This window comes from Triturus cristatus, chromosome 8 (genome assembly GCF_964204655.1).
Source record: "Triturus cristatus chromosome 8, aTriCri1.1, whole genome shotgun sequence".
NCBI classification, from domain to species: domain Eukaryota; kingdom Metazoa; phylum Chordata; class Amphibia; order Caudata; family Salamandridae; genus Triturus; species Triturus cristatus.
The window spans coordinates 41,927,361-41,940,873 of NC_140591.1; positions in this window are offsets into that span (position 1 = coordinate 41,927,361).

A 13,513-nucleotide genomic window follows, 5' to 3' on the forward strand; every position below is an offset into this window, starting at 1 on the left:
GGGCCTACATCCAGCCTACTGGCACCAGTTTTACTGATACTTGTGACATTTGCAGGTGTTGGGCTTCAAGGGGATCAAGTCGCACCTTCTACCCAGGGTTATGGAGCTCCGCGCAGGGTGAGATTTCAGGGTTCACCCCATGCTTGAGGTGTGAAAATAAAAGCTTCACATACTCAGGAATGTATATTTAGCTCCTTTACAGTATCAGAATAAGGCCTGCAAGGCCTTGGGCCTACTTCCAGCGTCCTGGCACCAGTTTTACTGATACTTGTGACATTTGCAGGTGTTAGGCTTCAAGGGGATGAAGTCGCACCTTCTACCCAGTGTCATGGAGCTCCGCGCAGGGTGAGATTTCTGGCTTCACCCCAGGCTTGAGATGTGAAAATAAAACACTTCACATCCTCGTGGAAAATGTATTTAACTTCTTTACAGTATCATAATAAGGCCTGCAAGGCTTTGGGTGTGTTTCCAGCCTCCAGGCACCAGTTTTACTGATACTTGTGACATTTGCAGGTGTTAGGCTTCAAGGGGATGAAGTCGCACCTTCTACCCAGGGTTATGGAGCTCCGCGCAGGGTGAGATTTCAGGGTTCACCCCTGGATGGAAGTGTGAAAATAAAACACTTCACTTACTCAGGAAAGTGTATTTAACTCCTTTACAGTATCAGAACAAGGCCTGCAAGGCCTTGGGTTTGTTTCCAGCCTCCAGGCACCAGTTGTACTGATACTTGTGACACTTGGAGGTGTTATGCTTCAAGGGGATGAAGTCGCACCTTCTACCCAGGGTCATGGAGCTCCGCGCAGGGTAAGATTTCAGGGTTCACCCCTGGCTGGAGGTGTGAAAACAAATCACTTCACATACTCATTAAAGTGTATTTCACTCCTTTACAGTATCAGAATAGGGCCTGCAATGCCTTGGGTGTGTTTCCAGCCTCCAGTCTCCAGTTTTACTGATACTGGTGACATTTGCAGGTGTTAGGCTTCAAGGGGATGAAGTCGCACCTTCTACCCAGGGTCATGGAGCTCCGCGCAGGGTGAGATTTCAGGGTTCACCCCTGGATGGAGGTGTGAAAATAAAACACTTCACATACTCAGGAAAGCGTATTTAGCTGCTTTACAGTATCAGAATAAGGCCTGCAAGGCCTTGGGCCTACTTCCAGCCTCCTGGCACCAGTTTTACTGATACTTGTGACATTTGTAGGTGTTAGGCTTCAAGGGGATGAAGTCGCACCTTCTACCCAGGGTCATGGAGCTCCGCGCAGGGTGAGATTTCAGGCTTCACCCCTGGCTGGAGGTGTGAAAATAAAACACTTCACACACTCAGGAAAGTGTATTTAGCTCCTTTACAGTATCAGAATAAGGCCTGCAAGGCCTTGGGCCTACTTCCAGCCTCCTGGCACCAGTTTTACTGATACTTGTGACATTTGCAGGTGTTAGGCTTCAAGGGGATGAAGTCGCACCTTCTACCCAGGGTCATGGAGCTTCGCGCAGGGTGAGATTTCAGGGTTCACCCCTGGATGGAAGTGTGAAAATAAAACACTTCACTTACTCAGGAAAGTGTATTTCACTCCTTTACAGTATCAGAATAGGGCCTGCAATGCCTTGGGTGTGTTTCCAGCCTCCAGACACCAGTTTTACTGATACTGGTGACATTTGCAGGTGTTAGGCTTCAAGGGGAAGAAGCCGCACCTTCTACCCAGGGTCATGGAGCTCCGCGCAGGGTTAGATTTCAGGGTTCACCCCTGGCTCAAGGTGTGAAAACAAAACACTTCACATACTCAGGAAAGTGTATTTAACTCCTTTACAGTATCAGGATAAGGCCTGCAAGTCCTTGGGTGTGTTTCCAGCACCCAGGCACCAGTTTTACTGATGCTTGTGACGTTTGCAGGTGTTAGGCTTCAAGGGGATGAAGTCGCACCTTCTACCCAGGGTTATGGAGCTCCGCTCAGGGTGAGAATTCAGGGTTCACCCCTGGCTGGTGGTGTGAAAACAAAACACTTCACATACTCATTAAAGTGTATTTAACTCCTTTACAGTATCAGAATAGGACCTGCAATGCCTTGGGTGTGTTTCCAGCCTCCAGACTCCAGTTTTACTGATACTGGTGACATTTGCAGGTGTTAGGCTTCAAGGGGATGAAGTCGCAACTTCTACCCAGGGTTATGGAGCTCCGCGCAGGGTGAGATATCAGGGTTCACCCCTGGATGGAAGTGTGAAAATAAAACACTTCACTTACTCAGGAAAGTGTATTTAACTCATTTACAGTATCAGAACAAGGCCTGCAAGGCCTTGGGTTTGTTTCCAGCCTCCAGGCACCAGTTGTACTGATACTTGTGACACTTGGAGGTGTTATGCTTCAAGGGGATGAAGTCACACCTTCTACCCAGGGTCATGGAGCTTTGCGCAGGGTAAGATTTCAGGGTTCACCCCTGGCTGGAGGTGTGAAAATAAAACACTTCACATACTCAGGAAAGTGTATTTAACTGCTTTACAGTATCACAATAAGGCCTGCAAGGCCTTGGGTGTGTTTCCAGCCTCCAGGCACCAGTTTTACTGATACTTGTGACATTTGCAGGTGTTAGGCTTCAAGGGGATGAAGTCGCACCTTCTACCCAGGGTTATGGAGCTCCGCGCAGGGTGAGATTTCAGGGTTCACCCCTGGATGGAAGTGTGAAAATAAAACACTTCACTTACTCAGGAAAGTGTATTTAACTCCTTTACAGTATCAGAACAAGGCCTGCAAGGCCTTGGGTTTGTTTCCAGCCTCCAGGCACCAGTTGTACTGATACTTGTGACACTTGGAGGTGTTATGCTTCAAGGGGATGAAGTCGCACCTTCTACCCAGGGTCATGGAGCTCCGCGCAGGGTGAGATTTCAGGCTTCACCCCTGGCTGGAGGTGTGAAAATAAAACACTTCACATACTCAGGAAAGTGTATTTAGCTGCTTTACAGTATCAGAATAAGGCCTGCAAGGCCTTGGGCCTACTTCCAGCCTCCTGGCACCAGTTTTACTGATACTTGTGACATTTGTAGGTGTTAGGCTTCAAGGGGATGAAGTTGCACCTTCTACCCAGGGTTATGGACCTTCGCGCAGGGTATGATTTTGGGTTTCAACCCTGGCTGGAGATGTGAAATCAAAACACTTCACAGACTCAGTAAAGAGTATTTAAGTCCTTCACAGTAACAGAACAAGGCCTGCAAGGCCTTTGGCCTGATTCCAGCCTCCTGGCACTAATTTACTGATACTTGTGACATTTGCAGGCGTTAGGCTTCAAGGGGACAAAGTCGCACCTTCTACCCGGGCTTATGGAGCTCCGCGCAGGGTGAGATATCAGGGTTCACCCCTGGCTGGAGGTGTGAAAATAAAGCACTTCACATACTCAGGAAAGTGTATTTAACTCCTTTAAAGTATCAGAATAATGCCTGCAAGGCCTTGGGTGTGTTTCCAGCCTCCAGGCACCAGTTTTACTGATAATTGTGACATTTGCAGGTGTTAGGCTTCATGGGGATGAAGTCGCACCTTCTACCCAGGGTTATGGAGCTCCGCGCAGGGTGAGAAGTCAGGGTTCACCCCTGGCTGGAGGTGTGAAAATAAAACACTTCACATACTCAGGAAAGTGTATTTAACTCCTTTACAGTATCAGAATAAGGCCTGCAAGGCCTTGGGTATGTTTCCAGCATCCAGGCACCAGTTTTACTGATGCTTGTGACCTTTGCAGGTGTTAGGCTTCAAGGGGAGGAAGTCGCACCTTCTACCCAGGGTCATGGAGCTCCGCGCAGGGTTAGATTTCAGGGTTCACCCCTGGCTCAAGGTGTGAAAACAAATCACTTCACATACTTAGTAAAGTGTATTTCACTCCTTTACAGTATCAGAATAGGGCCTGCAATGCCTTGGGTGTGTTTCCAGCCTCCAGACACCAGTTTTACTGATACTGGTGACATTTGCAGGTGTTAGGCTTCAAGGGGAAGAAGTCACACCTTCTACCCAGGGTCATGGAGCTCCGCGCAGGGTTAGATTTCAGGGTTCACCCCTGGCTCAAGGTGTGAAAACAAAACACTTCACATACTCAGGAAAGTGTATTTAACTCCTTTACAGTATCAGGATAAGGCCTGCAAGGCCTTGGGTGTGTTTCCAGCACCCAGGCACCAGTTCTACTGATGCTTGTGACGTTTGCAGGTGTTAGGCTTCAAGGGGATGAAGTCGCACCTTCTACCCAGGGTTATGGAGCTCCGCTCAGGGTGAGAATTCAGGGTTCACCCCTGGCTGGTGGTGTGAAAACAAAACACTTCACATACTCAGTAAAGTGTATTTAACTCCTTTACAGTATCAGAATAGGACCTGCAATGCCTTGGGTGTGTTTCCAGCCTCCAGACTCCAGTTTTACTGATGCTTGTGACATTTGCAGGTGTTAGGCTTCAAGGGGATGAAGTCGCAACTTCTACCCAGGGTTATGGAGCTCCGCGCAGGGTGAGAATTCAGGGTTCACCCCTGGCTGTTGGTGTGAAAACAAAACACTTTACATACTCAGTAAAGTGTATTTAACTCCTTCACAGTATCAGAACAAGGCCTGCAAGGCCTTGGGCCTACTTCCAGCCTCCTAGCACCAATTTACTGATACTTGTGACATTTGCAGGTGTTAGGCTTCAAGGGGATGAAGTTGCACCTTCTACCCAAGGTTATGGAGCTCCGCGCAGGGTGAGAATTCAGGGTTCACCCCTGGCTGTTGGTGTGAAAACAAAACACTTTACATACTCAGTAAAGTGTATTTAACTCCTTCACAGTATCAGAACAAGGCCTGCAAGGCCTTGGGCCTAATTCCAGCCTCCTGGCACCAATTTACTGATACTTGTGACATTTGCAGGTGTTAGGCTTCAAGGGGATAAAGTTGCACCTTCTACCCAAGGGTATGGAGCTCCGCGCAGGGTGAGATATCAGGGTTCAACCCTGGCTGGAGGTGTGAAAATAAAACACTTCACATACTCAGCAAAGTGTATTTAACTCCTTCACAGTATCAGAACAAGGCCTGCAAGGCCTTGGGCCTACTTCCAGCCTCCTAGCACCAATTTACTGATACTTGTGACATTTGCAGGTGTTAGGCTTCAAGGGGATGAAGTTGCACCTTCTACCCAAGGTTATGGAGCTCCGCGCAGGGTGAGAATTCAGGGTTCACCCCTGGCTGTTGGTGTGAAAACAAAACACTTTACATACTCAGTAAAGTGTATTTAACTCCTTCACAGTATCAGAACAAGGCCTGCAAGGCCTTGGGCCTAATTCCAGCCTCCTGGCACCAATTTACTGATACTTGTGACATTTGCAGGTGTTAGGCTTCAAGGGGATAAAGTTGCACCTTCTACCCAAGGGTATGGAGCTCCGCGCAGGGTGAGATATCAGGGTTCACCCCTGGCTGGAGGTGTGAAAATAAAACACTTCACATACTCAGGAAAGTGTATTTAACTCCTTTACAGTATCAGAATAAGGCCTGCAAGGCCTTGGGTGTGTTTCCAGCATCCAGGCACCAGTTTTACTGATGCTTGTGACATTTGCAGGTGTTAGGCTTCAAGGGGATGAAGTCGCACCTTCTACCCAGGGTTATGGAGCTCCGCGCAGGGTGAGAATTCAGGGTTCACCCCTGGCTGTTTGTGTGTAAACAAAACACTTCACATACTCAGTAAAGAGTATTTATCTCCTTCACAGTAACTGAACAAGGCCTGCAAGGCCTTGGGCCTAATTCCAGCCTCCAGACACCAGTTTTACTGATGCTTGTGACATTTGCAGATGTTAGGCTTCAAGGGGAAGAAGTCGCACCTTCTACCCAGGGTTATGGAGCTCCGCGCAGGGTGAGAATTCAGGGTTCACCCTTGGCTGTTGGTGTGAAAACAAAACACTTTACATACTCAGTAAAGTGTATTTAACTCCTTCACAGTATCAGAACAAGGCCTGCAAGGCCTTGGGCCTACTTCCAGCCTCCTAGCACCAATTTACTGATACTTGTGACATTTGCAGGTGTTAGGCTTCAAGGGGATGAAGTTGCACCTTCTACCCAAGGTTATGGAGCTCCGCGCAGGGTGAGAATTCAGGGTTCACCCCTGGCTGTTGGTGTGAAAACAAAACACTTTACATACTCAGTAAAGTGTATTTAACTCCTTCACAGTATCAGAACAAGGCCTGCAAGGCCTTGGGCCTAATTCCAGCCTCCTGGCACCAATTTACTGATACTTGTGACATTTGCAGGTGTTAGGCTTCAAGGGGATAAAGTTGCACCTTCTACCCAAGGGTATGGAGCTCCGCGCAGGGTGAGATATCAGGGTTCACCCCTGGCTGGAGGTGTGAAAATAAAACACTTCACATACTCAGGAAAGTGTATTTAACTCCTTTACAGTATCAGAATAAGGCCTGCAAGGCCTTGGGTGTGTTTCCAGCATCCAGGCACCAGTTTTACTGATGCTTGTGACATTTGCAGGTGTTAGGCTTCAAGGGGATGAAGTCGCACCTTCTACCCAGGGTTATGGAGCTCCGCGCAGGGTGAGAATTCAGGGTTCACCCCTGGCTGTTTGTGTGTAAACAAAACACTTCACATACTCAGTAAAGGGTATTTATCTCCTTCACAGTAACTGAACAAGGCCTGCAAGGCCTTGGGCCTACTTCCAGCCTCCAGACACCAGTTTTACTGATGCTTGTGACATTTGCAGATGTTAGGCTTCAAGGGGAAGAAGTCGCACCTTCTACCCAGGGTTATGGAGCTCCGCGCAGGGTGAGAAGTCAGGGTTCACCTCTGGCTGGAGGTGTGAAAATAAAACACTTTACATACTCAGGAAAGTGTATTTAACTCCTTTACAGTATCAGAATAAGGCCTGCAAGGCCTTGGGTGTGTTTCCAGCATCCAGGCACCAGTTTTACTGATGCTTGTGACCTTTGCAGGTGTTAGGCTTCAAGGGGAGGAAGTCGCACCTTCTACCCAGGGTCATGGAGCTCCGCGCAGGGTTAGATTTCAGGGTTCACCCCTGGCTCAAGGTGTGAAAACAAAACACTTCACATACTCAGGAAAGTGTATTTAACTCCTTTACAGTATCAGGATAAGGCCTGCAAGGCCTTGGGTGTGTTTCCAGCACCCAGGCACCAGTTTTACTGATGCTTGTGACGTTTGCAGGTGTTAGGCTTCAAGGGGATGAAGTCGCACCTTCTACCCAGGGTTATGGAGCTCCGCTCAGGGTGAGAATTCAGGGTTCACCCCTGGCTGGTGGTGTGAAAACAAAACACTTCACATACTCAGTAAAGTGTATTTAACTCCTTTACAGTATCAGAATAGGACCTGCAATGCCTTGGGTGTGTTTCCAGCCTCCAGACACCAGTTTTACTGATGCTTGTGACATTTGCAGGTGTTAGGCTTCAAGGGGATGAAGTCGCAACTTCTACCCAGGGTTATGGAGCTCCGCGCAGGGTGAGAATTCAGGGTTCACCCCTGGCTGTTGGTGTGAAAACAAAACACTTTACATACTCAGTAAAGTGTATTTAACTCCTTCACAGTATCAGAACAAGGCCTGCAAGGCCTTGGGCCTACTTCCAGCCTCCTAGCACCAATTTACTGATACTTGTGACATTTGCAGGTGTTAGGCTTCAAGGGGATGAAGTTGCACCTTCTACCCAAGGTTATGGAGCTCCGCGCAGGGTGAGAATTCAGGGTTCACCCCTGGCTGTTGGTGTGAAAACAAAACACTTTACATACTCAGTAAAGTGTATTTAACTCCTTCACAGTATCAGAACAAGGCCTGCAAGGCCTTGGGCCTAATTCCAGCCTCCTGGCACCAATTTACTGATACTTGTGACATTTGCAGGTGTTAGGCTTCAAGGGGATAAAGTTGCACCTTCTACCCAAGGGTATGGAGCTCCGCGCAGGGTGAGAATTCAGGGTTCACCCCTGGCTGTTGGTGTGAAAACAAAACACTTTACATACTCAGTAAAGTGTATTTAACTCCTTCACAGTATCAGAACAAGGCCTGCAAGGCCTTGGGCCTAATTCCAGCCTCCTGGCACCAATTTACTGATACTTGTGACATTTGCAGGTGTTAGGCTTCAAGGGGATAAAGTTGCACCTTCTACCCAAGGGTATGGAGCTCCGCGCAGGGTGAGATATCAGGGTTCACCCCTGGCTGGAGGTGTGAAAATAAAACACTTCACATACTCAGGAAAGTGTATTTAACTCCTTTACAGTATCAGAATAAGGCCTGCAAGGCCTTGGGTGTGTTTCCAGCATCCAGGCACCAGTTTTACAGATGCTTGTGACATTTGCAGGTGTTAGGCTTCAAGGGGATGAAGTCGCACCTTCTACCCAGGGTTATGGAGCTCTGCGCAGGGTGAGAATTCAGGGTTCACCCCTGGCTGTTTGTGTGTAAACAAAACACTTCACATACTCAGTAAAGAGTATCTATCTCCTTCACAGTAACTGAACAAGGCCTGCAAGGCCTTGGGCCTAATTCCAGCCTCCAGACACCAGTTTTAATGATCCTTGTGACATTTGCAGGTGTTAGGCTTCAAGGGGAGGAAGTCGCACCTTCTACCCAGGGTCATGGAGCTCCGCGCAGGGTTAGATTTCAGGGTTCACCCCTGGCTCAAGGTGTGAAAACAAAACACTTCACATTCTCAGTAAAGTGTATTTAACTCCTTTACAGTATCAGAATAAGGCCTGCAAGGCCTTGGGTGTGTTTCCAGCATCCAGGAACCAGTTTTACTGATGCTTGTGACATTTGCAGGTGTTAGGCTTCAAGGGGATGAAGTCGCACCTTCTACCCAGGGTTATGGAGCTCCGCGCAGGGTGAGAATTCAGGGTTCACCCCTGGCTGTTGGTGTGAAAACAAAACACTTTACATACTCAGTAAAGTGTATTTAACTCCTTCACAGTATCAGAACAAGGCCTGCAAGGCCTTGGGCCTACTTCCAGCCTCCTAGCACCAATTTACTGATACTTGTGACATTTGCAGGTGTTAGGCTTCAAGGGGATGAAGTTGCACCTTCTACCCAAGGTTATGGAGCTCCGCGCAGGGTGAGAATTCAGGGTTCACCCCTGGCTGTTGGTGTGAAAACAAAACACTTTACATACTCAGTAAAGTGTATTTAACTCCTTCACAGTATCAGAACAAGGCCTGCAAGGCCTTGGGCCTAATTCCAGCCTCCTGGCACCAATTTACTGATACTTGTGACATTTGCAGGTGTTAGGCTTCAAGGGGATAAAGTTGCACCTTCTACCCAAGGGTATGGAGCTCCGCGCAGGGTGAGATATCAGGGTTCACCCCTGGCTGGAGGTGTGAAAATAAAACACTTCACATACTCAGGAAAGTGTATTTAACTCCTTTACAGTATCAGAATAAGGCCTGCAAGGCCTTGGGTGTGTTTCCAGCATCCAGGCACCAGTTTTACTGATGCTTGTGACATTTACAGGTGTTAGGCTTCAAGGGGATGAAGTCGCACCTTCTACCCAGGGTTATGGAGCTCCGCGCAGGGTGAGAATTCAGGGTTCACCCCTGGCTGGAGGTGTGAAAATAAAACACTTCACATACTCAGGAAAGCGTATTTAGCTCCTTTACAGTATCAGAATAAGGCCTGCAAGGCCTTGGGCCTACTTCCAGCCTCCTGGCACCAGATTTACTGATACTTGTGACATTTGCAGGTGTTAGGCTTCAAGGGGATGAAGCCGCACCTTCTACCCAGGGTTATGGAGCTCCGCGCAGGGTGAGATTTCAGGCTTCACCCCTGGCTGGAGGTGTGAAAATAAAACACTTCACATACTCAGGAAAGCGTATTTAGCTGCTTTACAGTATCAGAATAAGGCCTGCAAGGCCTTGGGCCTACTTCCAGCCTCCTGGCACCAGTTTTACTGATACTTGTGACATTTGTAGGTGTTAGGCTTCAAGGGGATGAAGTCGCACCTTCTACCCAGGGTCATGGAGCTCCGCGCAGGGTGAGATTTCAGGGTTCACCCCAGGCTTGAGGTGTGAAAAATATACACTTCACATACTCAGGAAAGTGTATTTAGCTGCTTTACAATATCAGAATAAGGCCTGCAAGGCCTTGGGCCTACTTCCAGCCTCCTGGCACCAGTTTTACTGATACTTGTGACATTTGTAGGTGTTAGGCTTCAAGGGGATGAAGTCGCACCTTCTACCCAGGGTTATGGAGCTCCGCGCAGGGTGAGATTTCAGGGTTCACCCCTGGATGGAAGTGTGAAAATAAAACACTTCACATACTCAGGAAAGTGTATTTAGCTGCTTTACAGTATCAGAATAAGGCCTGCAAGGCCTTGGGCCTACTTCCAGCCTCCTGGCACCAGATTTACTGATACTTGTGACATTTGCAGGTGTTAGGCTTCAAGGGGATGAAGCCGCACCTTCTACCCAGGGTTATGGAGCTCCGCGCAGGGTGAGATTTCAGGCTTCACCCCTGGCTGGAGGTGTGAAAATAAAACACTTCACATACTCAGGAAAGCGTATTTAGCTGCTTTACAGTATCAGAATAAGGCCTGCAAGGCCTTGGGCCTACTTCCAGCCTCCTGGCACCAGTTTTACTGATACTTGTGACACTTGGAGGTGTTATGCTTCAAGGGGATGAAGTCGCACCTTCTACCCAGGGTCATGGAGCTCCGCGCAGGGTGAGATTTCAGGCTTCACCCCTGGCTGGAGGTGTGAAAATAAAACACTTCACATACACAGGAAAGTGTATTTAGCTGCTTTACAGTATCGGAATAAGGCCTGCAAGGCCTTGGGCCTACTTCCAGCCTCCTGGCACCAGTTTTACTGATACTTGTGACATTTGTAGGTGTTAGGCTTCAAGGGGATGAAGTCGCACCTTCTACCCAGGGTCATGGAGCTCCGCGCAGGGTGAGATTTCAGGCTTCACCCCTGGCTGGAGGTGTGAAAATAAAACACTTCACATACTCAGGAAAGTGTATTTAGCTCCTTTACAGTATCAGAATAAGGCCTGCAAGGCCTTGGGCCTACTTCCAGCCTCCTGGCACCAGTTTTACTGATACTTGTGACATTTGCAGGTGTTAGGCTTCAAGGGGGTGAAGTCGCACCTTCTACCCAAGGGTATGGAGCTCCGCGCAGGGTGAGATATCAGGGTTCAACCCTGGCTGGAGGTGTGAAAATAAAACACTTCACATACTCAGCAAAGTGTATTTAACTCCTTCACAGTATCAGAACAAGGCCTGCAAGGCCTTGGGCCTACTTCCAGCCTCCTAGCACCAATTTACTGATACTTGTGACATTTGCAGGTGTTAGGCTTCAAGGGGATGAAGTTGCACCTTCTACCCAAGGTTATGGAGCTCCGCGCAGGGTGAGAATTCAGGGTTCACCCCTGGCTGTTGGTGTGAAAACAAAACACTTTACATACTCAGTAAAGTGTATTTAACTCCTTCACAGTATCAGAACAAGGCCTGCAAGGCCTTGGGCCTAATTCCAGCCTCCTGGCACCAATTTACTGATACTTGTGACATTTGCAGGTGTTAGGCTTCAAGGGGATAAAGTTGCACCTTCTACCCAAGGGTATGGAGCTCCGCGCAGGGTGAGATATCAGGGTTCACCCCTGGCTGGAGGTGTGAAAATAAAACACTTCACATACTCAGGAAAGTGTATTTAACTCCTTTACAGTATCAGAATAAGGCCTGCAAGGCCTTGGGTGTGTTTCCAGCATCCAGGCACCAGTTTTACTGATGCTTGTGACATTTGCAGGTGTTAGGCTTCAAGGGGATGAAGTCGCACCTTCTACCCAGGGTTATGGAGCTCCGCGCAGGGTGAGAATTCAGGGTTCACCCCTGGCTGTTTGTGTGTAAACAAAACACTTCACATACTCAGTAAAGAGTATTTATCTCCTTCACAGTAACTGAACAAGGCCTGCAAGGCCTTGGGCCTAATTCCAGCCTCCAGACACCAGTTTTACTGATGCTTGTGACATTTGCAGATGTTAGGCTTCAAGGGGAAGAAGTCGCACCTTCTACCCAGGGTTATGGAGCTCCGCGCAGGGTGAGAATTCAGGGTTCACCCTTGGCTGTTGGTGTGAAAACAAAACACTTTACATACTCAGTAAAGTGTATTTAACTCCTTCACAGTATCAGAACAAGGCCTGCAAGGCCTTGGGCCTACTTCCAGCCTCCTAGCACCAATTTACTGATACTTGTGACATTTGCAGGTGTTAGGCTTCAAGGGGATGAAGTTGCACCTTCTACCCAAGGTTATGGAGCTCCGCGCAGGGTGAGAATTCAGGGTTCACCCCTGGCTGTTGGTGTGAAAACAAAACACTTTACATACTCAGTAAAGTGTATTTAACTCCTTCACAGTATCAGAACAAGGCCTGCAAGGCCTTGGGCCTAATTCCAGCCTCCTGGCACCAATTTACTGATACTTGTGACATTTGCAGGTGTTAGGCTTCAAGGGGATAAAGTTGCACCTTCTACCCAAGGGTATGGAGCTCCGCGCAGGGTGAGATATCAGGGTTCACCCCTGGCTGGAGGTGTGAAAATAAAACACTTCACATACTCAGGAAAGTGTATTTAACTCCTTTACAGTATCAGAATAAGGCCTGCAAGGCCTTGGGTGTGTTTCCAGCATCCAGGCACCAGTTTTACTGATGCTTGTGACATTTGCAGGTGTTAGGCTTCAAGGGGATGAAGTCGCACCTTCTACCCAGGGTTATGGAGCTCCGCGCAGGGTGAGAATTCAGGGTTCACCCCTGGCTGTTTGTGTGTAAACAAAACACTTCACATACTCAGTAAAGGGTATTTATCTCCTTCACAGTAACTGAACAAGGCCTGCAAGGCCTTGGGCCTACTTCCAGCCTCCAGACACCAGTTTTACTGATGCTTGTGACATTTGCAGATGTTAGGCTTCAAGGGGAAGAAGTCGCACCTTCTACCCAGGGTTATGGAGCTCCGCGCAGGGTGAGAAGTCAGGGTTCACCTCTGGCTGGAGGTGTGAAAATAAAACACTTTACATACTCAGGAAAGTGTATTTAACTCCTTTACAGTATCAGAATAAGGCCTGCAAGGCCTTGGGTGTGTTTCCAGCATCCAGGCACCAGTTTTACTGATGCTTGTGACCTTTGCAGGTGTTAGGCTTCAAGGGGAGGAAGTCGCACCTTCTACCCAGGGTCATGGAGCTCCGCGCAGGGTTAGATTTCAGGGTTCACCCCTGGCTCAAGGTGTGAAAACAAAACACTTCACATACTCAGGAAAGTGTATTTAACTCCTTTACAGTATCAGGATAAGGCCTGCAAGGCCTTGGGTGTGTTTCCAGCACCCAGGCACCAGTTTTACTGATGCTTGTGACGTTTGCAGGTGTTAGGCTTCAAGGGGATGAAGTCGCACCTTCTACCCAGGGTTATGGAGCTCCGCTCAGGGTGAGAATTCAGGGTTCACCCCTGGCTGGTGGTGTGAAAACAAAACACTTCACATACTCAGTAAAGTGTATTTAACTCCTTTACAGTATCAGAATAGGACCTGCAATGCCTTGGGTGTGTTTCCAGCCTC